We start from the raw sequence: 26,115 nt of genomic DNA, 5'->3' as shown, positions 1-26,115 counted from the left end.
GGCATCTGTGCCATGATGGCACTTGGGATTCTTTTAAGCTCCAAGTGTTGTTCATTCTTTGTTTTTGAGAAGGGAAACAGATGGCAAAAACTGGACTCAGATGGGAAATGGCTGAATCCATTTTATTATATCCATGTTATAGGAAACTATTTTTCTATTAAAACCAGTCACTTACATTTCCACAGCAATATGTCGTGTTCAATCATTAAGCCATGTCTGACTCTTTGTGACCCCATGGTCTGCAGCCCTCAGGCGCCCTTGTCCTTCACTGTCTCCCAGAGTTTGCTCAAATTCATGTCCATTGAGTTAACGATGCAATCTAACCATCTCATCATCTGTCACCCCCTTTTCCTTTTGCCTTCAACCTCTCCTAGCAACGGGGTCTTTCTCAGTGTCTGTAGTAACAGCTAACATTTACTGAGCATTTAGTATGTGCTAGGTAATGTCTGAAGTACTTCTCATGAATTAACTCATTTCATCCTCTTAAGAACCCTCCCCGCCCCCCACCCCGGCCTTAGATAAATCCTGTTGTCTATGTCATACCTGAGACACAGAGGTGTTAAATTACTTTTCCAAGAAGACATAGTCAGTAAGCATGAAGGCAGATTTGCAACCAGGGTGACTAATTCAAGTGGTAAAATCCCTGTTCAAATATGTCTTGATCTGAAGTGAGAACCATGTTATATTGTTAAAGGAGGGTGGGTATTATGTAGTATTAGAAAGTTGTATCACAAGGAAGAAGTTAATAATATGAGAAGCCGTTTACTACCTCTATGACCTAGGTAAGTATTAGCCATTTTGAGTTTCATTTAATCTGTTTCATTAAGTTGGGATAACAATATCTGCCCTGTATACCTCATAGAAGGTAGGAATCAAATCACATGGATAAAAGTGGTTTGTCAATAAAGTTTTATTATTAAGAATATTCTTATTTTTATGTTGCTATATAAATATTAAATATATTACATATAATATAAATTCTCTATTTTTTGTCTTACATTTTATATATTGTATAAAATTATTGATATTGCTATAAAAATCTAGGTCATTGGTAAGATAAATTCAAACTAAGAAGCATTATTCTTGATATGTAATTAATTGTGAATTAAAGGTGCTATAATCAAATGTGCTTGTGAAACACAGAGTTTTAGTAAAGTTAAACTTCTAAAAGTGCAATGTTATGGGCTAAATCATGCCCCCCATTTATATACTGGGCTTCCCTGGTGGCTCAGACAGTAAAGAATCTGCCAGCAATGCAGGAGACCTGAGTTTGATCCCTGGGTTAGGAAGATCCCCTGGAGAAGGGAATGGCTAACCCCTCTAGTCAAGGCTATGGTTTTTCCTGTGGTCATGTATGGATGTGAGAGTTGGACTGTGAAGAAGAATTGATACTTTTGAACTGTGGTGTTGGAGAAGACTCTTGAGTGTCCCTTGGACTGCAAGGAGATCCAACCAGTCCATTCTGAAGGAGATCAGCCCTGGGATTTCTTTGGAAGGAATGATGCTAAAGCTGAAGCTCTAGTACTTTGGCCACCTCATGAGAAGAGTTGACTCATTGGAAAAGACTATGATGCTGGGAGGGATTGGGGGCAGGAGGAGAAGGTGACGAGAGAGGATGAGATGGCTGGATGGCATCACAGACTCGATGGACATGAGTCTGAGTGAACTCCGGGAGTTGGTGATGGACAGGGAGGCCTGGTGTGCTGCAATTCATGGAGTCACAGAGAATCGGACACAACTGAGCGACTGAACTGAACTGAACTGAACCACTCCAGTATACTTGCCTGGAGAATTCCATGGACAGAGGAGCCTAGCAGGCTACAGTCCATGTGGTTGCAAACAGTCAGACTGGGAGACTAACACTTTTCACTTTCACATTCATATATTGAATTTGTAATTCCCTAGTACCTCTGAGTATGACTGTCTTGCCAGATAGGACTTTTAAAGAAGTGATTAGGTTAAAATGAAGCCATTATGGTGGGCTCTAATCCAATCTGACTGGTGTTTTTATAAAAAGAGGACATTTGGACACACAAGGAGACATCAGCTTTATGTGAGCACAGAGAAAAGGCCATGTGGGACACAGCAAGAAGGTGGCCATCTGAAAGCCAAGGGGAGAGGACTCAGGAATTCATTTTGATATCTTGACCCTGCACTAACCTCTAGAACTCTGAGGAAATAGATCTCTGATATTTAAGACACTCAGTCTATGGTATTTTGCTAGGGAGAGAAACAGCTTCTAGTGGCAAAGAAGATACATCAGAATGAGTTCAATGGCCCCAGCTTATCAGAGGCTTCCCATATGTCTCCATTCCAATTTTCAGGATCCCATTCCTTCCCAATCAATGCCCTCACTTTAGTAGGAGATACTCTCCAGTGTTGGGAATTCAATTGTTTTGTAATTCAGCCACTAGCAGGATGAGATTCTGGGCTTGGCTTTCAGGAATCTCAGCTTTGCAGCTACAGGAAATGAGTCTTTTTCAGGGCAGACATAGAAGCTTTCAGGTCATTTATACAGAACTTGAGCTGGAAATTTGAATCCTTTAGGTCATTCTTTTCTTTTCCCACTTTGTCCAGCAACATTAGGAGTAAACAGCCAATCTCATTATACTTGTTAGTTTGAAAAAAACAACTGAAGGGATTATATATGTGGGTACCCAGAAACTTGTCTCTTAAAGGTATTTGGTTAGGAGTATCCAATGTTGATATTTTGCATAGAACTATTGCTATATCACACCACTTGAAGTCATCAGTGCTCCCTTTATTAATGAAAATAATTAGTATTTTAAATCTAATCAAACTAGACCGCCAATCCCAGACAGTCTAGACCAATTCAGAAAACCCATCCATAAGATGCTATTCCTCTTGAACCACCCTTGGTACCAAAATCTCCTCTAGTCAGAGTTTTGTTTCTCTGAACAACCCTGACTATTATATGTGAGATTTTTTGGATCCTTCAAATTATTGATCTTCATTGTGAATATGCAAGAAGGTGGGTTCACATAGCATTTCCCAAACACCTTTGTCCATAAAACATGTTTTTCAAGTATATGTATCTAATACTTAGGTCAAAATCTCAGCACTGGAGGAGCTTAGAGGTCCCCTTGCATCCTTCTCTGGAACCACCACTCTTTGTATTCTTGTCCTATATGATTAAGTCTACATGTCTGGTACTAATTGCTTTTTGGGGTTTAAACCAACTGAATATTTATTCATTTATTCTTCAAATATGTTTTGAATGCCTAACTATGTGCCAGGCCTTGTTCTAGACTCTAAGCATATGGCAGTGAACAAAATAGAACATGCCTGCTCAGATTTGAGAGGGGCAAGACAGACAATGGACAAAATCAACAAGTAATTGCAGGTAGGAACCTCATGGAAGTGCTATGGGGTGAAATAAAGCAGGGACTTCTGGGTGGCCTGGAGCAGGTGGGGCTGCAGATTAAATAGAGGAGAGTCTGGGAAGGCCCATCTGGGGTACCTTGAAAGACTTGAATGAAATGAGGGAGGAGCCATGGGATCATCCGGGAGAAGCAGTTCAGGCTCAGGGAACAGCAAGCACAGGACACAAGCAACAAGCTCGATATATTCTAGAACTAGCAAGGAGGCCAGTATACTGGAACAGAGAGAGCGTGGGAGGAGGTAAGGGCAGAGAGGTGACAAGTGGGCAGGGGTGGACCAGGAGTTTAGAGACTCAGAACAGAGACACAATAAGGTTTTGAAGAGAGAGTGACATGATTTGACCAATGTTTTTCAGAGGATGGTGCTGGCTGCTCTGCTGGCAATAGACTGTTGGGGAGCTTTATACATTCGATAGATCCCCAGACTAATGTTCGGTCTGTTCCTATAACCTAGGTCCTGTCTTCTGTCTTAGTTATGACAAGTCCAGTCAGCCACCAAGGCCTGTTACTGTGCACTGCCCTCCACTCACAAGAGGTGGTCTTATCACTTAGTAGGGTAGAAGCTCTGTTAAAGCCAGTGTATGCAGGGCCCTCTCTAGAAAAGGAGGCTAAAGCAAAATATACCTTCTCCTGGCTTCATGGAGAAGGCAGAAGAATTGGTCAAGTCACATGGTTCTGTGGCTACTTCATCTGTACAAATTGCCATCAATTTTACAAGTATGTAAGATACCAGTATTTTATCATCTGTAAATTTAATTAAACTGGTCCTACTACTACTGCTAAGTCACTTCAGTCATGTCCGACTTTGTGCGACCCCAGAGACGGCAGCCCACCAGGCTCCCCCATCCCTGGGATTCTCCAGGCAAGAACACTGGAGTGGGTTGCCATTTCCTTCTCCAATGCATGAAAGTGAAAAGTTAAAGTGAAGTCGCTCAGTCATGTCCGACCCTCAGCAACCCCGTGGACTGCAGCCTACCAGGCTCCTCCATCCATGGGATTTTCCAGGCAAGAGTACTGGAGTGGGGTGCCATCGCCTTCTCCGAACTGGAGATACATAAAAAGACCTTACGGGACTTCCCTGGTGGCCCAATGGTTAAGAATCTGCCTGCCAATGCAGGGGACAAGGGATTACTCCCTGGTCTAGGAAGATTCTACATGCCAAGGGGCAACAAAGCTCATGTGCCACAGCTACTGAGCCCACATGCTGGAACCACTGAAGCCTGCGTGCTCTGAAACAAGAGAAGCCGCTGCAATGAGAAGCCCACACTGCAACTAGAGAGCAGCCCCCACTCACCACAAATAAAGAAAGCATGAGAACAGCAACAAAACCCTAGTGTAGCCAAAAAGTAAGCAAACAAATAAATAGATAAAAATTAAACAAGAAAGATCTTGCAGTATATTGACTTGAAATAAGAACTATTTAAGAAGCAGATAAAATATAAAACTCAAGAAACATTAGCTCCTATAGAGACAGTCCTTGAAACCTGAACTTCTGTGCCTGGACAGTACTCATGTCAGGGTCGATTGAAACATACATTAATTTACCCATTCAGAACTCTGCTCCTGGCTTGTTTACAGAGCCACCACAACTACCCTTGGCGACTAAGCTGAAGTGGAGTTACTTCACAGAGACCACTCGATTTTTTGAACCAAATAATATTCAGACAACTTCTGCCTTTTTCTCGTTTTCTGACACTTTCCCATTCTCCATATCTCCATCAGGAATATTGACAGGGACTTAACAGATCTATTTGCAAATAGCTGGGATTATAATTCACTAGACCCAGAAACTTGAATTTTTTGCAAAACGGCCTTTGTTTTTGTTTGTTATTTGTTTTTTACTTTCTTGGACTTCCATTTCAACCCTCTATACTGACCTTGTTTAAAACAAAACTATACCGTTTCTACTTTGAGTTCATTCTTTTTGACAAAGAGAAAGAAAAAAGGGTGTTGATATTCTACTGCTCTCTGTCAGTCTGCTCCTGTTTTTCACATGTTTCTGCTTTTGTGGGCCATAGGCTGATCCTTCTCCATCCTTGTACTTTAAAGAGCATGTTAGTAAATCCTTTAAAAAGTCCTTTCTCTTTGGTTTGCATCACACATTTCTGTTTGCCTTTCACTAGATGAAATTTCCTCTGTCTTTTGTGCATGTCATGAATATTTTTTAAAATATCTGAACTCATCAGAGAACGTTTCACATACCTTTATTGCCTTCTCTAGATGAACCTCTCTATTCTTGCTTACTGAGATAATTTGTGATCTCAACATAAAGTGACTTCTATATTCTGTTTTTTTTTGTTTTTTTTTTTTTTTTTTTTTTGGCCACAACACACATCTTGAGGGGTCTCAGTTCCCTGACCAGGGATTGAATCCCAGGCCCCAAGCAGTGAAAGCCTGGAATCCTAACCACTAGGTCATTGGGAAACTCCCTGATTTCTATGTTTCTTACCTACAAACCCAGAAGTCCAAGAATATATCTTAGCCATCACTGGGAAAATGATACCTGAATTAAATGAATAAATACACATTTTAATAAGTTTGTTAGTTTTTTTGTCCTTATCAAGTCATACAGCCTTTTAGAATCTATTTCGATGGCAATATACATCTTACTTTATGAAATTAAAGTTTAACAATGCCCAGAATTTCTTTCATTACATCATTTTCCTCTTGTGATAATTAAACCCAGAGAAAGAGTTCTTCATGTCCAAACACAATTATGTGATTTTAATCTGTTTGAGAACTGGAACTAAAAAACTGATCCAAATATATGAAATCATTCTTTTGGAGATGATAAATAAATAAACAATAATATTTGTTTTCAATCAATGTTCACTGACTGCCAATTGTAAGTTTATTGTACTCATGTATGATCATATTAGGAATTACTTTGTGAGCAATATAATATAATGTTCCAAGTGATATCAAGTGATACCAGCAGACAATTCCTTTAGTATAAACATCTTAGTTTTCCATATTTGATGTGCTGCTGCTTATGGCTTTTATCTTGTGTAATTATAACTGTTGGATTTTTTTATGCAGTATAGAATTTATTCTGCACTGAGTAAAGCTTGGTGCTCTGTGTTGTTTCTCATTTTAGACACTCAAGATTCGATATTGAGTGTCTCTAGGGGCTTCCCTGGTGGCTCAGACGGTAAAGCTTCTGCCTGCAATGCGGGATTCCTGGGTTCGATCCCTGGGTTGGGAAGATCCCCTGGAGAAGGAAATGGCAACCACTCCAGTATTCTTGCCTGGAAAATCCCATGGATGGAGCCTGGTAGGCTACAGTCCATGGGGTCGCAAAGAGTCGGATACGACTGAGTGACTTCACTTCACTTCATGTATTTCTCCAGGACTTCCCAGCTTTTCCCATTCATAACACATAGAAAATAACATTTGATTCCCACTGGGTTAAATGTGCCTGGTTGCTCAAGTTGAGAGCCTTTAGTACTTGGATCTTGGATGACCCAGGGTTCCTTGGCTACCCCACTGACTGAGGGTGATCAACATCTCATCACACTGCTGCTGCTGCTGCTGCTGCTGCTGCTGCTGCTAAGTCACTTCAGTCGTTTCTGACTCTGTGCGACCCCACAGACGGCAGCCCACCAGGCTCCCCCGTCCCTGGGATTCTTCAGGCAAGAACACTGGAGCGGGTTGCCATTTCCTTCTCCAATGCATGAAAGTGAAAAGTGAAAGTGACGTCGCTCAGTTGTGTCCGACTCTTAGCAACCCCATGGACTGCAGCCTACCAGGCTCCTTCGCCCATGGGATTTTCCAGGCAAGGGTACTGGAGTGGGGCGCCATTGCCTTCTCCTCTCATCACACTGGAAACCCATTAATAGCACATTAGTCGGGGAACTCTGGTCTGTACAATTAAGATAACGTTACCTGGATACAATCCTCAGAGTAGCTTTTATGTTTGATTTATTAGAATATGACTTCCCTGGTGGTTCAGACGCTAAAGCGTCTGTCTACAGTGTGAGAGACCTGGGTTCAACCCCTGGGTTGGGAAGATTCCCTGGAGAAGGAAATGGCAACCCACTCCAGTACTCTTGTCTTGAAAATCCCATAGACGGAGGAGCTTGGTGCAGGCTACTATACATGGGGTCGCAAAGAGTCAGGCACGACTGAGTGACTTCACTTTTATTAGAATACGTGTTTCTTGAGGTCAACAGACTTCACAGAATCATGGGATCAATCTTTAGAGATCCTTACTATTCATCAGCAGGGGTTGGGAAGGGTGAGATGTGGGTCATGGAAAATTGGAGTAGAAAGAATGGATTGTCATTTAAAGCAAATGTTTTATTTCTCTGGACTGACATGGCCATGACCTGGAATAAGATAAGTGCTTACCTTCCTTTAACTTTCTAGTTATATGATTCAGCAGGATACTTAAAATTTCTTTTCCCATTGTATTTTCAGAATATATGGTCAGAATTTTCTCTCTTCTTCCCAGGATGGGAGGGAAAAAGAAATTAGACTAACATTCTACTCTGCTTCACAACCACCTAAGATCAGTTGTTTTTAATCACATTTTCTGATTTAATTGGTCTGAAGTGCATAGGTTTTTTTGTTTGTTTTTTTTTTTACAAAGTTTCCCCAGTGACTCCAATGGGAAGACATGGATATGAACTACTGATGAGTAGCCCAGTTTGTAACTGAGCACATATGTGAAAGGACACACCTCCTAAAGGATATGTTTGAGGCAAAAGCAAATAGTACAGGAAGCAAGCAAATATTTACACTGAATAATAAGTATCATCTCTGGAAGTTTCTGAGTTGTGTCTCATGGGATTTGGGCACTTCAGTTAGGGAAATGGATTATTACTGCTCTGGTGAGCTGGGAGAGGTTTTGCGGAAGAAATCAACTTAAGGAACATTTTCAAAGAAAAAGGTAGTGAAGATCTGGAGTACGAATTCAAAGACTAGGGAAAAAATCTCCAGAGCAGCAAATGGAGAAATAGATAGAGAAATGGTTCGCTTGGTGAAAGAAAATTTTCAGGCAGTGGGTACGAGAGAAATGGGGAAGACTCTCGGCATTCAGACGAGAAGCTCAGTAACTGAGCAACAATAAGGGTGATCTGCAGGTGGCCTCGATCAGATTGGAATGGTAACTGGCACATTTTTTCTTGGACTGGGCAATCAGAGCTGAGAAAGGACTTCATCAACAATAATCTGTACTCACACTCAAAGAAAAACTACAACAATTTAAAGCATACTATCATGGAAAATATTTACTGACAGGATTAAGAACACAATAAGGTGCAGGTATATTTCATATTATATAGTATACACGTGTGCATGAGAGCTAAGTTGCTTCAGTTATGTTTGACTTTTTGTGACCCTATGGACCATAGCCTGCCAGGCTCTTCTGTCCATGGGATTCTCCAGACAAAAATACTGGTGTGGGTTACCATGCCCTCCTCCAAGGGATCTTCCTGACCAGGGCTCGAACCCATGTCTCCTGCAGCTCCTGCATTGCAGGTGGGTTCTCTATCGCTGAACCACTGGGGAAGTGCTGATATGGCATAAGGAAGTCACAATTCAACTGGAAGTAAAATACAGGTAGCAATCCAAAGCCTAATTTTATAATATAGCATCTGTGAAGCCATCTTATATCTACAATTCCTTCAACTAGAAACACAAATTCTCCAAATTCCAAACCTTTAGCAACACTTTATTACCAGCTTTAAGGAGGATTTATTTCTGAATCTTTTCTAGAATTTTCAGGTAGCTTCTTTTTTTTAAACCTTGATGCTCCACACATGTTCAGCCTTTCTCATAGCTAGTGAATGACCCCATGCTGACCTGCCAATGGAGGGATATTATTCCTGAGGGTACAAAATGAACAACCATTTCTGGGTTTTCAAGGTTAATGTTGATATAGCACTCTTTGGGTTAGTTTAAAAATCTCATCTGGTGCCTTGCAGTATCTCAGAGGGCCTACACAATCACTGGTAATCACTGTGTACATCACTAAGACAGACAGTTTGGCAAGACAGTCGGTTCCAGGGGGATTATAAACCTATGATTGGGTAGGATATTCATAACTTCTACCAAATAGCCTTCAAAGTGCCTTCTGAGCACTAGAGATAGAAAATAAGGAAGAGAGAAAAGGCACACACAAAGAAGTAAATGTTTAGAATGTTATTCTCCAAGGGTGTGAGTTCTGCCTAAAAGTGACAAATATATGGCATAAATTAGAAATGTCCCAAAACTATTCTGTTATTTTATTTTATTCAAGTGCATTTTCTCTCACTTGGGAATGTGCCCTATATAAAGATGCATAAAATATTCACTTTGGCAAATCTACTTCCATTCATTTCTTGTTTTTCTGCATTCGGAAAATCTACAACGGTGTCAATATAACATTCTGATTATGTTTTTCAACTTCCCCATTCATTTACTTGGCTTTATACAAAAATAATATTCAAAAGATGGCCCCAAAGAAAATATGCTGGGTACCAGGGTCATCAAGTGAACAATTGCATCTTTCTCTGAGAAGGGAGCTGGGGAAATGGACCAAATTGCAGGAGGTAGAATCACATGTTTGTAGTCTTCTCTTTTCTCCATTTTTAATAGCATGGAACCATTTATTTATTGACTGCTTGAAATAAATTCAAATAGAAGAACTTTGTAAAGGCTGCAGTCTCTGGTAAGACCTACCTGGTGCCAATCTTTTTTGTTATTTATGAGAGGGCCTCAGAGAACTTGAATGTCTACTCTTTTCATCCAAGACTTTGTGTTGTTGTCAGCTAAAGCGCTTTTGTCTGGAAAAGATGCTGGACGATAATTCACAAGCTCACCACTCTCCTAGGACTGAATTAGGACCCCATCAAACCTCACACTTAAGTGGGTTTCAAATGTGGTTAGAAAATGAGGCACCCGTGTTCTCTGAAGAGTATTTCACTGTTTCTAAGTGAGCAAGAATATTTCATAGCTCCTTCTGTTTGGTTTCCTGTGGGTAGGTGGGAAAAGAGGGCAGGCTGTGAGGTCAGGGTCCTGAGGGGAAAAAATTCCATCCCTGAGGATTTCCATTCACTTGGCTTTTCTTTTTCCAATTTTCAAATTACCTTAGATTTTAAAATAATGGCTTTATTAAAATATAATTTACATATTCCAGAATCTACCCATTTAAAGCATACATTCAGTAGTTTTTAGTACATTCACAGATGTGTGCAACCATCTGACCGTCAACTTTGGAGCATTTTCATCACCTCGGAAAGAAACCCTGTACCTTTCAGTTATCATTCTCTTTGTCCACAATCCCTACCTCCTTGGTCTTAAGCAGCCACTAATTTACTTCCTGACTCCACAGAACTCCCTGTTCTGGACATTTCATAGAAATGGAATCATATATGTGGCCTTTTGTTCACTTGGCTTGTAATCTCATTTTGTCTTATGATATTTGTAGTCATGTTGTTTTGTGCTGTTATGTTTTGAAAACTTTTCACGTGTCCCTAACTTTTCTCCTCACAACATTTATGGTCTCTCTGAGTCAGGGACACTCAGCCAAGACAGCACACCAATTAGTGTTTGTGAATTTTTGAACCAACTTCTCTTGTTTTCTTTCCTAATACAAGAAGAAGTTCTCTGCAATATCTCTCTAAAGAAAGTCACTCTGCTTCACTCCCACATTATGAAGCAGTCTCTTCTTGCTCCCCTCCAGTATAAGGCATGATAGTACATATATAGTACATGTGATGACATGCTAAAAACCCAGGTCTGCATCTCTGGCATTGAGCTTCCACTACACCTATCTGTCTGCTCCTACCTCTATTCTGTCTGATTTTCAGGGTATGCTCTCAACAGCCTGTTGTTTGGTTTGAAGCTATCCTGGTAAAAGAAACCAGTAACATTGAACTTCAAGTCTTGTGGGTACTGGTGTGCTGGCGATGGAATGGATCACTCCACAGAATTGCTACTGATTGTCCACTCTTCCCTATGTGGTTCAGAGAAAAGACTCCCACCAGGATTGATTTGTCAAAACCATGGAAAGTATGATCACTTTGCTTATTTATTTAAATTTCTGAGATAGTTCTAAGAGCAAAACATTTACCAGTTTCAGTTGTTGAATATAACTTCACTTGACGCACATCTACATTGCATTACAATCTAAACAACAACATGAGAACAAATTGCCCTCAACCCAGGAATATGGATATGTATATATTTCTCAAAGGGACATATGTATAAATGAGGATTCTATTTTACCACGCTTTTGAAACAGACTAAGCTATTTAGTTAAGAAACTTAGCATGCCTTAGTCATATTGAAAAGGAGGGACATGAAGTTTTTACTTTCTAATTGTTAATCTCAATTCAGTTAAAACTTTTGGATCTCAAAGAACTGCTCATGTACAGCCAGAGTGAAAGTTAATTTTTACAGACTTGACTTAAACTTCAAGTCAAGAAAATTGGAGGGGAAATATCTCCTGATAAATAAATTTAAAGGAAAATGTATTTTTCCCTCTCTGCTTGGAGGTAAAAAAATTCTTTCTTAGGGAAATTTTGAAGAACTTTTTTTCTTTTGGTTAGCAAAACCTCTGGTTCCCAGCAAGAAAGCTTGAAGAAACGGATTGATCCACGTGGGCCTGTGCATTAGTCATCCACTGAAGTTCACTTGTATTTGTTTAAGTCTGCACCATTCATCAACTAAAGATGACCAGCCAGATTATAACTGACATTACATCATGCAATTGGGACTCCCTGGAAGTCCAGTGGATAAGACTTTGCCTTTCAATGTATGGGTGTGGGTTCGATCCCTGGTCAGAAGCTAAGATCCCACATGCCTTGTGGCCAAAAAACCAAAACATAAAACAGAAACAGTGTTATAAAGATTTCAAAAATGGCCCACATCAAAAAAAATTCTTAGAAAAATAAATCCTGCAATTATTTGTTATAACAAGATAAAATGAAAGAGAAAGATGTTGCCCTCTTCAATATCCTCCCTTTCTCATTCTGACCTAAGAAGGGAGAATGGGTGGTAAAGAAGGGATCTAAGGAATTGCAGGTAAAATTATGATACATAGAAATGACAGGGCTGGACTTCCCTGGTGGTACAGTGGTTAAGAATCTGCCTGCTAATGCAGGGGACACGGGTTCAATCCCTGGTCTGGGAAAATGCCACATGCCTCAGGGCAACTAAGCCTGCGCATAGCAATAAAGACCCAGTGCACCCATAAATACATAAAATAACTGAAAAAAAAAGGTCATTGCCTTCTTTAAAAAAAAAAATGACAGGGCACCTTTCTAGTTGGCATGGGAAGGTGCTTTTACCCCCAGAACCTGCCCCAGGCCTCCTGCAGTTTGGGTGGTGATTGGCACATTCCTGTGCCAATGGGAATAACAGCTGGCTTCTCAGGAGTCTTCCAAAGCAGCTGCCCCATACACCTTGGCGCTGTTTGTGTATAGCTCTAGTTGCTGACATTCTGACTGTTGCTGAACATCTCTAATAACAATACTTTACATTTTACACTTTTTCTTCTGAGTAAAATGTCTGCATCTTCAATCCTTGGTTAAAGAAAATGCAGTGAAAAATCACCCTAGGATAAAAGGCATGCTCATAGTCAGGGTGGTGTTAAGGTTTCTATAAATTATTATGGTCAGGAAAAAGGAAAATGGCTTTTTATATATACTAATGTTGTGACATGTGCTTTTTGGAAATGTTTCAGTTTGAGGTCAAAGTAGCATAAAAGAAGAAGGGTAGGGGGATGGGATGAATTGGGATTACATATATATATATATAAATATATTGTGTATGTGTGTTCATGCTTAGTTGCTCAGTTGTGTCTAACTCTTTTCAACCCCATGGACTGTAGCCCACCAGGGTCTTCTGTCCATGGGATTCTTCAGGCAAGATTACTGGAGTGGGTAGCCATTCCCTTCTCCAGGGGATTCTTCCTGACCCAGGAATCCTGGGTCTCCTGCATTGCAAGTGGATGCTTTATTGTCTGAGCCACCAGGGAAGCCCTGCGTGTGTGTGTGTGTGTGTGTGTGTGTGTGTGTGTGTGTGTGTGTGTATACTATCATGTATAAAATAGATAACTAATGAGAACCTACTGTATAGCACAGGGAACTCAATATTCTGTTGTATCTCAATGGGAAGGAAATCTAAAAAAGAGGTGATATAAAGTATATGTAAAGCTGATTCACTTTGCTGTACTGCAGAAACTAACACAACATTGTAAAGTAACTATACGCCAAAAAAAATAATTAAAAGGTAAAATTAAATAAAAAAAGAAGAGTGAAGGAAAAAAAGCAAAAGTATAAGGGAATATTTAGAAGTCATTAAGAAATGAATTAGAATACTGATAGGATAAGTTGCATCTAGACAGGGAAGGGAATGTGAGCATAAGAAGAGAGGCAACACAAGTCCAGACTATTCAGAGTGGTGCAGAGTACTCGAATATTCCCCAAGCCCAGGAGTTATAACTTCAGTTACCCAGATATACAATCTAGACACAGAAAGCAGAATAATGGGAAAAAGTCTCTTCTGACAAAGACACATCATGGTGGGGCCTATTAGGAAGTGCTGCAGAGCTATCTGTAGAACAAATATTAAAAATACCTCTGTAAGAAAGCAGCAATCACAGCCTCGCAGGGGACTGGAAAAATTGGCCGATAAAGCAATACCATGAGGGTATTTGGGGCAAACGTTCCATGGATGATAATCCAAAAACCCCACAAAGTTCAGAGTTTAATAGTCACCTGCAGGTGACATGAATTCTAAAATACTGCTGAGTCCACAGTGTGGTCACACTCTGTCATCTCCCTGTCACCCAGTAAGGTAGAGTACAGTGAAATCAGGGATTAAAGTGGGCAGACATGTGGTAAATATGACACCTAACATTCACTTCTCAGTTACATGGGGAGCTATACTGGAAAATGGGGGAGAGCTTCATAAATTCCTTTTACTTTTAATATTGAAAGTAAGAATTCCCTTCTTTCCACTATTTTGCCTCAACTCATTGCCTTTAGCCTTGCATCCCCTGGATAACCAGCATCCTACTGATGAAAGTCATGATTCCCATATCTGCCTGGGGAGGTTAACTGAATCCAGCAGCCAAGAGTCAGCCAGGCAGGAGCCCTTTCTCTGAACTCCCAGGCTTCCCGTACATTACAAAAACAAGACCAACGGGCTACCAGCTCAGAAGTTTTTGTCTTCACTTTTCACAAATCCCCATAAATTTCAGAACAGACTAATACCAGGACAGCACTTTTGGCATCAGTATGCAAAGTCAAGACACAAGAAAGAATTTCCTGACGCATTCTCTATGTGTACTTTCTACGAAAAGAATAATTCTTTTGATTCTCCTGCTTCTGAGAAGTGAATAATGCGTCAGGAAAAAGTGGTAGATCTATTTTTCTTCTCCTGTTTCAGAGCTGGGAAGCAAAGTCAGACTGTGACATCAAAGGCTCACCAACAAAAAGGGTCTATATCACTGGGGTGCATCAGTTACTGCTCTAAGACCCCCTGAAATGTCTCTAATACAATAATGCATTTTGGAAAGGATTTATTGTCAGGCCTAACTAGGGTGGGAAAAGGCTGGAATGGTCATCTCCAGGATGTGCGCTGCCCACTGCACCCGGCTCTTCTGCAAGGGCCAGGACTAAGCCATAGTGACCAGCCATCAGCTGACCTGGAGCTGAGACCCAGAAGGGAAAGGAGGGTGGAGAGAAAGCATGGTGGTGATGGGTATTTTGGAGAGAAAAAGAGGCTTTGGAGAATTTATGGACTGTTTTTTCCACTTCTTGAAATGAAATGAAATTGGTGTCCCCTTCCCCCAAATTATGTGGAACCAGTGTTATTCCTAGGTTTTGACTGACTAAAGCACAACAAAAAATTCTCCCTAAAGAGAGAATATAGATATTTGCATATTTTGGATGCCCTGGTCTACAAAAAGATTCCCTAATCCAGTTGAAATACAATAGATTTCATACTTATGAGGCAGTGTCTGGCAATTGGCTTTTACACCTAATTCTTACAGGACACTTTATATTTACAAAATGTTCCAAAACCACCTTTATTAGCTAAGCCATAATTAACCCTTCTGGTAGAGACTACTGGTGTTTATCTTAGATCTCAGAAACATGAAACCACCTCCAGCTATATAGCATACTAATCATTGAGTCAATAGTGTTGATCTTTCAGGTTGTGAAATTTCTTTCTTGTTCTTTCCTTCCCTTCTTAGAGATATCTCTAGAGCTCAGCTTGAAAGCATATTTCTGGTACAGTTCTTTAGCTATTTTGTATAAAAGTGGATTTCAATCCACATTACATACTTTCCCAAGGTAGCAATTGATTTGAGATAGCATAGATTTGGCCAGTAAAAGCCTCTGTGTCAGGAAAAGTCACTCCACTTCATAGAAAGTGGAAATGTTAGTTGCTCAGTCGTGTCTGACTCTTTGTGACCCCATGGACAGTAGCCCACTAGACTCCTCTGTCCATGGATTTCTCTAGGCAAGAATACTAAAGTGGGTAGCCATTCCCTTCTCCAGGGGCTCTTCCTGACCCAGGGATGGAACTCAAGTCTCCTGTGTCTCCTGCACTGGCAGATGGATTCTTTACCATCTGAGCCACCAGGGACCACTTCATTGAGGTTCATCTAACTTTTAAACAAACTGGGATGTTTGGGTTTGACCCTCTTCCTCAGAGGGTTGTGAGGCTTCATGACTTTATAGAAATAAATAACTTGAAGATTTATGGATCAGGGTGATTTCCTAGAGACTCTATAAAATGTCCCAGTTAGTAATATTGAAGCAGGAATATTTTAATGTTTAATTTTTAAGTCAAATAAAATTGTACATAGAAAAGTCCTTCACCTTAAGAACTATGATTGAAGGTGTGATTCAGATTCTCACACCAGGTTTCCAGTAAGCAAATTTTTATGAGCATAGGCAAATAATTTAAACTCACAAACTCTATTTTCAGAAACCATTTGATATGTCTCCTGCATCTGATGAGTTTATGGCTGTCTGAAAACAAAAATCAGATAGAGCAAGGGAGCTGAGGAAGAGAGAGAAAGAGAGAGGAAGAGGGCAAGAAGGGAGACACAGGAGGAGGAGGGGAAGAAGGTGACGAGGCTCCAAAGAAAATGGTTCGTGAAGGAGAGCCAGTCCTAATCCAGCTGTTCCAAGCCAACCAAAGCATCTGGTTTCTTTAATTTAGTACACTTCATACTAAAAGGCCAGCTTGTTTACACTGTATATTTTGAGTTATTTAAACTCTCTCTTCCAAACCATTGGGTTTGCAGCTTCAGGGGAGCCTTTTCAAATGTGGCTGGAAAGGATTCCCACATCAATATCACATGGCATGAATGATATGGAAAGAAAAAGTTACAGACATTCTAAGAGTAGTCAGCATGCCATTTCAGACTATTTTATTAGGATTTTCTGAGAGGACTGAAAATGTCCTCAAGTCAGCCTCTATACCATGCAAATGAGCCCATGTTCTCTATACAGGTGGGCACATATGCCAGTGGGTGAGTGCATGCTCCAGGCATATAGGGTATCTCTCCATTGGCTACCCTATTTCAGAAATACTATTTACATTTTAATTAAAACACAAGCTGAGAATGCACAAAGGTATTAAAATCCAAGAAGATCTTATTTGGAACCCTCTGGAAAGACAGTTAAGGTTCAGTCCTTGATCCTCGGTTTCTTCACAGAACTTCTCTCATTGTTGACAGGGCTTTGGTTTTTTTTCCCTTGCATGTAGCGATGGCCCAGCAGGATCATCCAAACCACTGTCCCTCACTCAAACTCTAGTCCCAAATTTCTAATCATTTCAAAACACTTCTGCTTGGGGGCCCCACTATCACCTGGATGTCCAAACAGAACTCAGCATTGTACCTACACGAATCCTTCCTCAATTTTACATTTCTGTAACTGATGCCATCCTACTCCTGGTCAAAGAGCTGGAAACCTGGGAGCTAATTTCAGCTACCTTGTCTCACCGCAGGTAGCCCCCTCGTCAGAGAAGCTAAGCCCTTTTATTCTTTTCTTTATAATATTCTTAAAATTTGTCCCTTCTCTCCACTCCCATTGCTCTCTCGTCACTTGATACCCAAACTATTCAATGATTTGCTGCTTGATTTTCCTATATGTGAGACTGAAAAATATATACCTGAAGGCAAAAACCAGAAAAACTTCAGAATATCATGAGTAAACAGAAGGAGCTTAACTCTGACTAGAAGCAATCCACCATTGGAAACCATTCCCAAGAAAACGAATCCATAGTGAGGCATGTGGCCAACCATTACTTTCACGATGCTCCCGTGAGACAGGTTCTTACCCATTTATCTTTTTTGTGGTCCAGGCTGACTGCATCACTGGCCCTGAGCTGGTCATTACAGCCCTTCCATTGTCTGGCAATATTCGGCAAATCTCACCACTTTCTCCAGGTTTATTGATCTTTGACTTTTAAACTCAGATAGAATAGAAGTTCAGACAAAGGAACGTTTGCTCTCATTTCTCAAGTCTCTCCAGCTGAGACTGTTTGACCTCATCAAGAGCCGTAACTGCAGTAACTTACGGACCAATAGCAACAGCAATGCCCAAGGGGAAATACAGCTGATAAACAGAAGGCAAGAGCTAGGTGGTAAGGGGTTGGCCATAAACACTTCAGGTCTCAGTGTGACACCTTTGTGGCCTGTGTAATTCCCATTGACGTCAATTCCATGTTATGGATACTTTAGGGCCACAAGAAAGAACCTTACATTGCTTCACGAATTGAGTTACTCAAAGCTTAGAGTGTAATCCTTAGACCAGCAATACTGGCAGTAAGTATAAAATTGCTAGGAATGCAAATTCATGGACCTTACACAGACTGACTTTCTGAATCATAATACCTGGGATTAAGGCTCAGGAAATTGGTTTAACACATTCTTCACCTGATTCTTATTCATGTATAGTTTGAGAAACACTGTGCCTTTCATACATGAGGATAATAACTAGTTATTGGCAAACAAATAAGTATACAAATAAAAACGAGATAAAAAACTATTTGAATAGGTCTGTTTTCTCTTGTATTTACAACGCTTAGTACAGAATAAATCTCAGTAAACATTGTTGACTAAATGACTTAAAAGATCTTATATAGGTAGATGCCAAAATTTAAAATATTCCATTTAGCAAACAATGTCTTAGATTTCTTTGCTTGTTTGTTTTGAAAGTCATTGAAGTCTAGAAAACAGAACACTAATCCGAGAGGCAAGGTTTTTGAGGATAATGAGAATCAGTTGTGATGTGCACAGAACATCCCAAATGTGCTAGTCCTCTGTTTCATGCCTTAAGAATCTTTCGTATATTTCACATTTCAAGGTAGATGGTCTGATAATAACCACCCCACTCTCAAAGCAAACCTTAAAAGACTGTTTTCTGGTCACTCGATGATCCTTGAAACCATTCTGGCTCCCTTCCATTTGTCCAACTGGTTGCTGCTGCTGCTGCTAAGTCGGTTCAGTTGTGTCCGACTCTGTGCGACCCCATAGACAGCAGCCCACCAGGCTCCCCCGTCCCTGGGATTCTCCAGGCAAGAACACTGGACTGGCTTGCCATTTCCTTCTCCAATGCATGAAAGTGAAAAGTGAAAGTGACGTCGCTCAGTTGTGTCCGACTCTTAGCGACCCCATGGACTGCAGTGCACCAGGCTCCTCCGTCCATGGGATTTTCCAGGCAAGAATACTGGAGTGGGGTGCCATTGCCTTTTCCGACTGGTTATCAGATCCTGAAAATTTTATCTCCTAACATTTATTGAAATCATATCATTGGGCTCTCTGTAGACCATCACCATTCCCTTGGTTGAAGCATTAATTTCCCATTTGAGGCACTGCAGTCATTGTTTATTTGGCATATGCCTCTCTCTCTTCTCATATGTTCCCTCCTTCAGTTCATCCCCTAGAAACACACCACATGAATCTCTCTAAAGTTGTGAGTCTCTCTTGTCCTTGCCATGTTTAGAAACCTTCAAGGACTTTATATCACCTTCAGGATGAAACACAGACTTTTCATCATCTGACCCTACCCAATGTCCAGCCTTACTGTCTGCCCTATGTACTGTACCAACCTCCCCCATTTACCCACCCGTCTGCAAACACTGTGTCTTTCTCCCTTTTCACCATACTGGGATATTCCTTCCCATCTTCATAGTTTGTCTAATTCATAAAGTGAAAGTGAAACTGAAGTCGCTCAGTTGTGTCCGACTCTTTGCTACCCCATGGACGGTAGCCTACCAGGCTCCACGGTCCATGGGATTTTCCAGGCAAGAATACTGGAGTGGGCTGCCATTTCCTTCTCCAGGGGATCTTCCCAGCCGAGGGATCAAACCTGGGTCTCCTGCATTGCAGACAGACACTTTACCAGCTATCCTTTAAGACTCAGTTCAAGTGTCCCCTCTTAGAGGAAGCTGTCTTAGACTCTAGCCCCCATCACCCTTTTTCAACGGATGCCTCTTCTCTGTGCAGTATCCCATCTCAGCATCCATCATCTCTTGCCTCTCGTTTTCATTTAGAGCTTCCTAAGGGCAGGAACCATTTCTTATTGATGTTTGTAATATTGACACCTGGTGCACAGCAACTGCTCCATAAATATTCATTAAGCATAGGAATGAACAAATTAATAATAAAGACAATAGCTCTTCCAAAGGCTTCTCCTTAGGATGGAAAGTTGAGAAAAACCTCCATGTCACAGAAGCATCCACTGAATACAAATGGCTCAAAAGCAGAGGTAAGACAACTCATATCGATGAGAAATGACTCCAAGTCTTCCTACAGACCACAAACTGGACCATTTGGGGAACCTAGAGAAATGGAAAATCTCTTTTCATGCTACTATTTTCTTCTCATATTTCCATACTCCTATTAGGTCTAGGGGAAAACGTGCTGCAATGAAATCCCAAAGGCCGTTTTGAGGAAGTTAAAATTTAAGTGGAAGGAGGAAGGATAAGAAATCTTCTGTGAGAATGTTTGTTCTCACTGCCAAACTTTCAGTCTCCAGAGATTTAAGAAGAGAGCTTGTGTGAGACCAGAGAGCATGTAACTTTAGGTGCTTATTCAAACAGCGCAAATTTTGAAAATCTGAAAGTTTATCTTCTCAAATGGTTGGAACAAGCCTGTATATTTTGTTCCCTTGAGACACACGGACTAAGAAGGGGGAGGGGCTCTTTGCTCGGCCTGAGAACATGATCCTGAACACATGTGTTTTTTCCCTTCTATTCTTTTCCTCATCATTATAGCATAAGATCCAGAGGAACTGCAGGTGGGTGGTTTGGTTTGTATCCAGTTCCCAGACCCTGCTGCTCATTAATGGTCCTTGTTTTATTTATATGCTGAGATTTGGAGTGATTTTCCCACGCTGAAATAGGATGAGACCCAATCTACAAGAGAGCACCTACCCTCAAGCTCTCACACTCACTCTGAGTGAACAAGAGCTATGATATCTTAATCAATGGAGCAGAGTGTTACAAAGAGTGTTATTTTGGTCACCAGAACATCTGCAAACCAGGGGCTTTGAGAAATCACCGGAAACAATGGGACAGTCTTTCTCTTTGCCTCCTTTATCTAAATGGCTGGTCAGTGAGTTGTGACTTCTGACTTCTACAGAGGGATTTAAGCCTACATTACATTGGGAAAAGTCGAAGCTCTCGAAAAAATCAGGTGTTTCCACAAAACCTCACCCCTTAAGTGGTCTGTGTCTGAAAAACATCTGTATCCAATAGAGTACTGTTCAATAGAATGTTCTGCAGTGATGAAACTATTCTGTCTTGTCCAATAGTGGAGCCATATGTGGCTTGTGTGTCCCTGAAGTGTGCTTAGTATAACTCAGAAACTGAATTTTAAACTTTATTCAAGTTTCATTAATTTAAATTTAAGTAGTCACACATGGCTGCCAACTACTGTATTGGACAATGCAGTTTCAAGATATGGTATTAATGTGTAAACAGATACACTGAGGATGCAAAAGGATGTTTTTTAGAAGAACGAAGCCAGGGTACTGGCATGGCTGATGGAAGTTTATGTACTCATTAAGAGTATATAAGTCTCCCGATTAGAAGTAGTACAAAGGGCTTCCCTGGTGGCGCAGACGGTAAAGAATCTGCCTGCAATGCAGGAGACCTGGGTTTGATCCCAAGGTGAGGAAGATCCACTGGAGAAGGAAATGCAAGGCACTCCAGTATTCTTGCCTGGAGAATCCCATGGACAGAGGAGCCTGACAGGCTATGGTCCATGGGGTCCCAAAGAGTTGGATATGACAGAGTGACTAACACTTTCACTTTCACAAGGGGCTTAGCCCCATTTATACAAAATTCACATGTGTTCGTATAGCTTTGTCTGGAAAGGTATTAACAAAATAGTTTCTGCGGCTGATTTTGGGCTATTTTTTCTTTGTTTTTTCCTGTTTTTTAAAAAATATCTGCAATAAGCAGGTATAACTTTTAAAAAGCCTGTTTTATAAGAATATATAGTGCAGTTTTCAACATTATTTAGTCTAAAATATATATGTATTTTTCAAGCTGAATATGAATTCAGCTACCTCTTATGATTTACAGTGCCCAAAAGAAAGATATTTAGGAGTTGGGGTAGGTTCTTACAAAGTTGTGTGTACTGCTTGCTAAAAAAAAAAAAAAAAAAAAAAACAAACCCAAAGAGATTCTTTTTGCTTTTGTCTCCTTCAGACACTACTTTTTTTTCTCAGGCATTTAATGTTTTTCATCATCATTGGAATTCTGAGAGAGCCTTGCGATATCATCACTCATCTTGAGCTGGGATGCTCAGATGTCCAAGTCTAATTTAACATTGAGGTTTTTCAAGGAATCAGTTAGGTGTGGACCAGATAGGATCTTTCGGGGCAGATAGAGAAGGGGTTAATGTCTGTTCATAAGAGTCGTCGGGTGGGCACTCTTGTCCATTTTCCCTAAGTTGAAGGTGTTGTAATGGATTAGTGGTCTTAAATAAACATTGGAAAGGCATTCCGAGAATATAGTCTTCATTAGACACCTATGCACAGATGAATATGGCTCACATTCAGCCTTCACTGGTATAGAGATTTATTTTTTAAATTTTATTGATTTATTTTTAATTGGAGGATAATTGCTTTACATATTGTGTTGGTTCCTGTCATGTATTAACATGCATCAGCCACAGATATATGTGTGAGTTAGTCCTCTGAAATCCTGCAAAGCTTATCTTCTTTGTATCTGACCAACAACTCTGCTCAGTATTCTTACAGGAAAGGACCATGTGCCTATGCTAAGACATCAGCCTCATGTGATCACTCTTTCCTCGATTTATCACCTGGCATCCTAGAGCATTCAACTCACATGGAGCTTGGCACTCAGCTCACAGGCAACTGAACTGAACATTCCATCCAGTGGCTAACCTCAGTTCACCCTGGGATGAGATTAGAATCAGGCAGCCTGGCCAGGTTTGAATTAGCAATGGATGACTCCATAGGATTTCAAATCATCATGGAAACCAGTGTGCATGTGTGTGAGCCAGAGTGGACCCCCAAACTATTTATGTTTATTATCGAGGGACTCAGCTTTTCAATAAACAACAAAAGAAAATTTGCCTTACAATAAAAAAAAAAAATCCAGGATTGATAAAACCTCTTTCATAGGCATAAATGCAGAAATATTATACAATGCAATCATAATTTTAAAGATCTACATTTCTAAAATTCTGATTTTTAGAATCTTTAAGATTAATATTTATTAAAAATACTCTTTCATTTAAAAATACATGTTGAAACAAGTATTTCATATGGGCTAATAACCTAATATTTTAAATTTAATTTAAACTTTTATATAAGCAATATGGCACACAGTTTAAAAAAATCAAATAAGATTAAGAAGCTAACAACAATCAAAAAGTTATCCTCTTTCTCACCATCCCATTCCAGTTGCCAGTCATGTACGCCACTGACAGTTACTTTTAAGAGTTTCAAATTTTTTAATGATATCTACCTCCATATTTCTCAAAAAAATTTTTTTTGGCTGTGCACATGGCATGTGGGATCTTAGTTCCCTGACCAGGGATCAAACCCACACCCCCTGCATTAGACGTGTGGAATCTCAACCACTGGACCACCACAGATGTCCTACTTCCATATTTGTAAATAGTTTTATATTGCTATATCTTGATTTTCAGTTTTAGACAATTACGTATTAGCATTCTAACACAGCCTTCCTTCTCCATCACACTTTGCATCTTCTAATCATTCCAACTTGGGTTAGATCATATTCATTATCATAGTCTTAATATTTTACAGCTGAGTCCCATTGGGTATTATGTTGACATTTTACTTATCATATACTTTTTTTGGTTTGCTTAGTTTTTTGTGTATCCTAAATAATGATAAAACCTCTTAATGCTGTCCAGCACAACGAGTGTGATATTTTTCTTATTCATTCTGCTTTAGGCCTCCTTCTTATAGCTTTGGTCACTGTCCTCCTGATCACTCTCTCCTCTCCCGTGTTGCGTTTTCTGATTTTTGTGCTCTCTCTCTCGCTCTCACACACACATCTATCTCTGTCTTCATCATCTATCTCTATATCTGTTTATATTCTGATTTGGTGTAACACATTCTCCTCAAACTCCCTGACAAAGAGTACCTGAGAAAAAATTGACCGCTTACATATCTGCATATGTTTTATTATAGCCTCCTTCACTGTCAGGGATTGAGAGGGACTTAGCCATTTTTTCCCAGGCACTCCCAAATAGAAATAACTTGAGGTCTTTTTTCTGGCTGGACCACTTTCCACAGTGAACTGATTTGGGTGCTGCCAGTTAGTGGACATACTTTGACTTCATTGCTGTGACTTTAGAATGGTGACTCTACTCTTTTCCTGGGTGTTCACATGTTCCGTTGTCCAGAACATTGCTGCTCAACTTCCCCAGAGAAAAAAACCCAGTATTATGCCAGAGTAGAAGGGGAGGATTTTCTCGGGTGTGTATGTAGTGAGAGCAGAGATCTGGGTGGGAAGGGGAGAGGTGGGGACGTGGGGAGGTGGGGGATGATGTCTAACTGCAACCCATAGAGACTGAACAAATTCTTTTACTTTTAGCATTTTACCATCTCCTTTGCCCCTTGTTGGTGGGTTCAATTCCTGGGAGTTTTAAGGTATGAGACACAAATCTGCTTACCCTATCCAGATTTTTCCCTTCTGTAGTCAGTGGTACAAAGAAGTAAACAACCGAGGCATCACCCTCCCATCAACTTTCCATCCTCCAAATGCATCTCTTGCTTAATGGTGTCTCCTTTTACACTCTTTTCTTTGTGGGGGGTGGTGAGTCTTTTTTTTTTTCCCCACTGTTGCCCCATTATGAGTTTTTGGGATAAACAGTTGTATTCAAATCTATCACATTTATCTTCTCTATTAAAAATTAAAGAGAAAACACATCGTCACTGCATAGATGCAGAAATTGAGGCACAGAACATTTGATACATAATCAACATCCTAGATAAATACGTGAAGTAATTAGGGCCAAAGTTTGTTTTCTCTGCCTCTGAGCAGTCTTGCCTCTTCTTGAGGCATTGTCTATCCTTGAGAGTTTGTTATATAATCCAGATAACTCTTCTCAACAGTGAGTACCATTCCCAGGGATCATTCTAATAAGAGGAGCTCTTAGAAGAGGGAAAGGATGAAATGGAAGGGGCAGTTAGGGAGAAAAGAGGGCCATCAAGCTGTACATATTATAGGCACTCTGATAATCTGCAGCCGCACTTCACCCAGAATTAGGTCTTCAAATGATAAAATGGTGCCGCTGCAAATGAGAACACACAAAACCCCATAGAGCTGGCGTGGAGATGGTGCAACTCTCATCCTTGTTATAATGAGGAAGAGTGAGACGCATTGTAGTCATGAGTGTATCTCAGCTGCTGTGCCACTTTAAGATATCTCATTTATTATGTAAAAAAAGGAGAATACATCAACAGCTCTAAGCAATATAGTTCAACAAGCTTTCTTTTTTTGTGAGAATCTGAAGGGGGTGGATCTTCCATGTTGACCAACATGGAAAGTTGTAATCTTAGTACATTAGTAATCATTTACCTGATATTGAAGCTGTCAGAGAACATCCAAGATAATTTTCTGATTCCTGCAGTCCTTTAATGTTTTCAACAATTCAAGTTTAAAAGAGTCTAAAATATGCTTTTGCTGTGACTAAAGATAAGTACTCAGGAAAGGAGAATAAGAGACAGACAGAGGGAGACCGTGGCATGAAAACATTTTTTTTCATGAACAAAAATGTCCATCAGAGTCTTTGATTTGGTCAATTTGTTTCAGAACCTTTCTCTCATTAGTTAACCACTGAATGATCTCATGAAGAGGAAAGAAATCTAGTTTCTCCAAATATATTTTTGTCATCAGAATGGGGTGGGAATGGATTCTCCACCATGGAATTAGGCCTACTGGGTAGGACGTGAGGAGCAAAATTTTTTCTTTGATCCAGTAAAATTTGCATTTTACTTTCATAGCAAGTTTTTTAGAAAATAGGTTGGGATTCTTAGCAAGAAAGATATAAATTAACATCGCCCATGGACACAAATTCTTATGGTTTAAGCTACCCATGCTGTGGTACTTTGTTATGGCAGGCCCAGCAAATGAATATAAAGATGCCCATGATTTTGTGACTCAGGAAAGAAACTTTTCACTTTTATTTAATCAAACCACATTATTTATTTTGTTTAATTAAAAATGAAAAAAAACACTTTTT

General features: G+C 40.2%; 1 protein-coding gene across 3 annotated transcripts in view; it reads right to left on the bottom strand.

Annotated features, from left to right (window-relative positions):
- The window catches only part of PDE7B (phosphodiesterase 7B), a 360,318-nt gene that overhangs the window by 103,803 nt on the left and 230,400 nt on the right, over positions 1-26,115 (bottom strand). The window lies entirely within an intron of this gene.

Source organism: Capra hircus, chromosome 9 (genome assembly GCF_001704415.2).
Source record: "Capra hircus breed San Clemente chromosome 9, ASM170441v1, whole genome shotgun sequence".
Taxonomy (NCBI): domain Eukaryota; kingdom Metazoa; phylum Chordata; class Mammalia; order Artiodactyla; family Bovidae; genus Capra; species Capra hircus.
The sequence above is the reverse complement of the archived record's forward strand: the minus strand, read 5'-3'. Positions and strand labels throughout refer to the sequence as shown.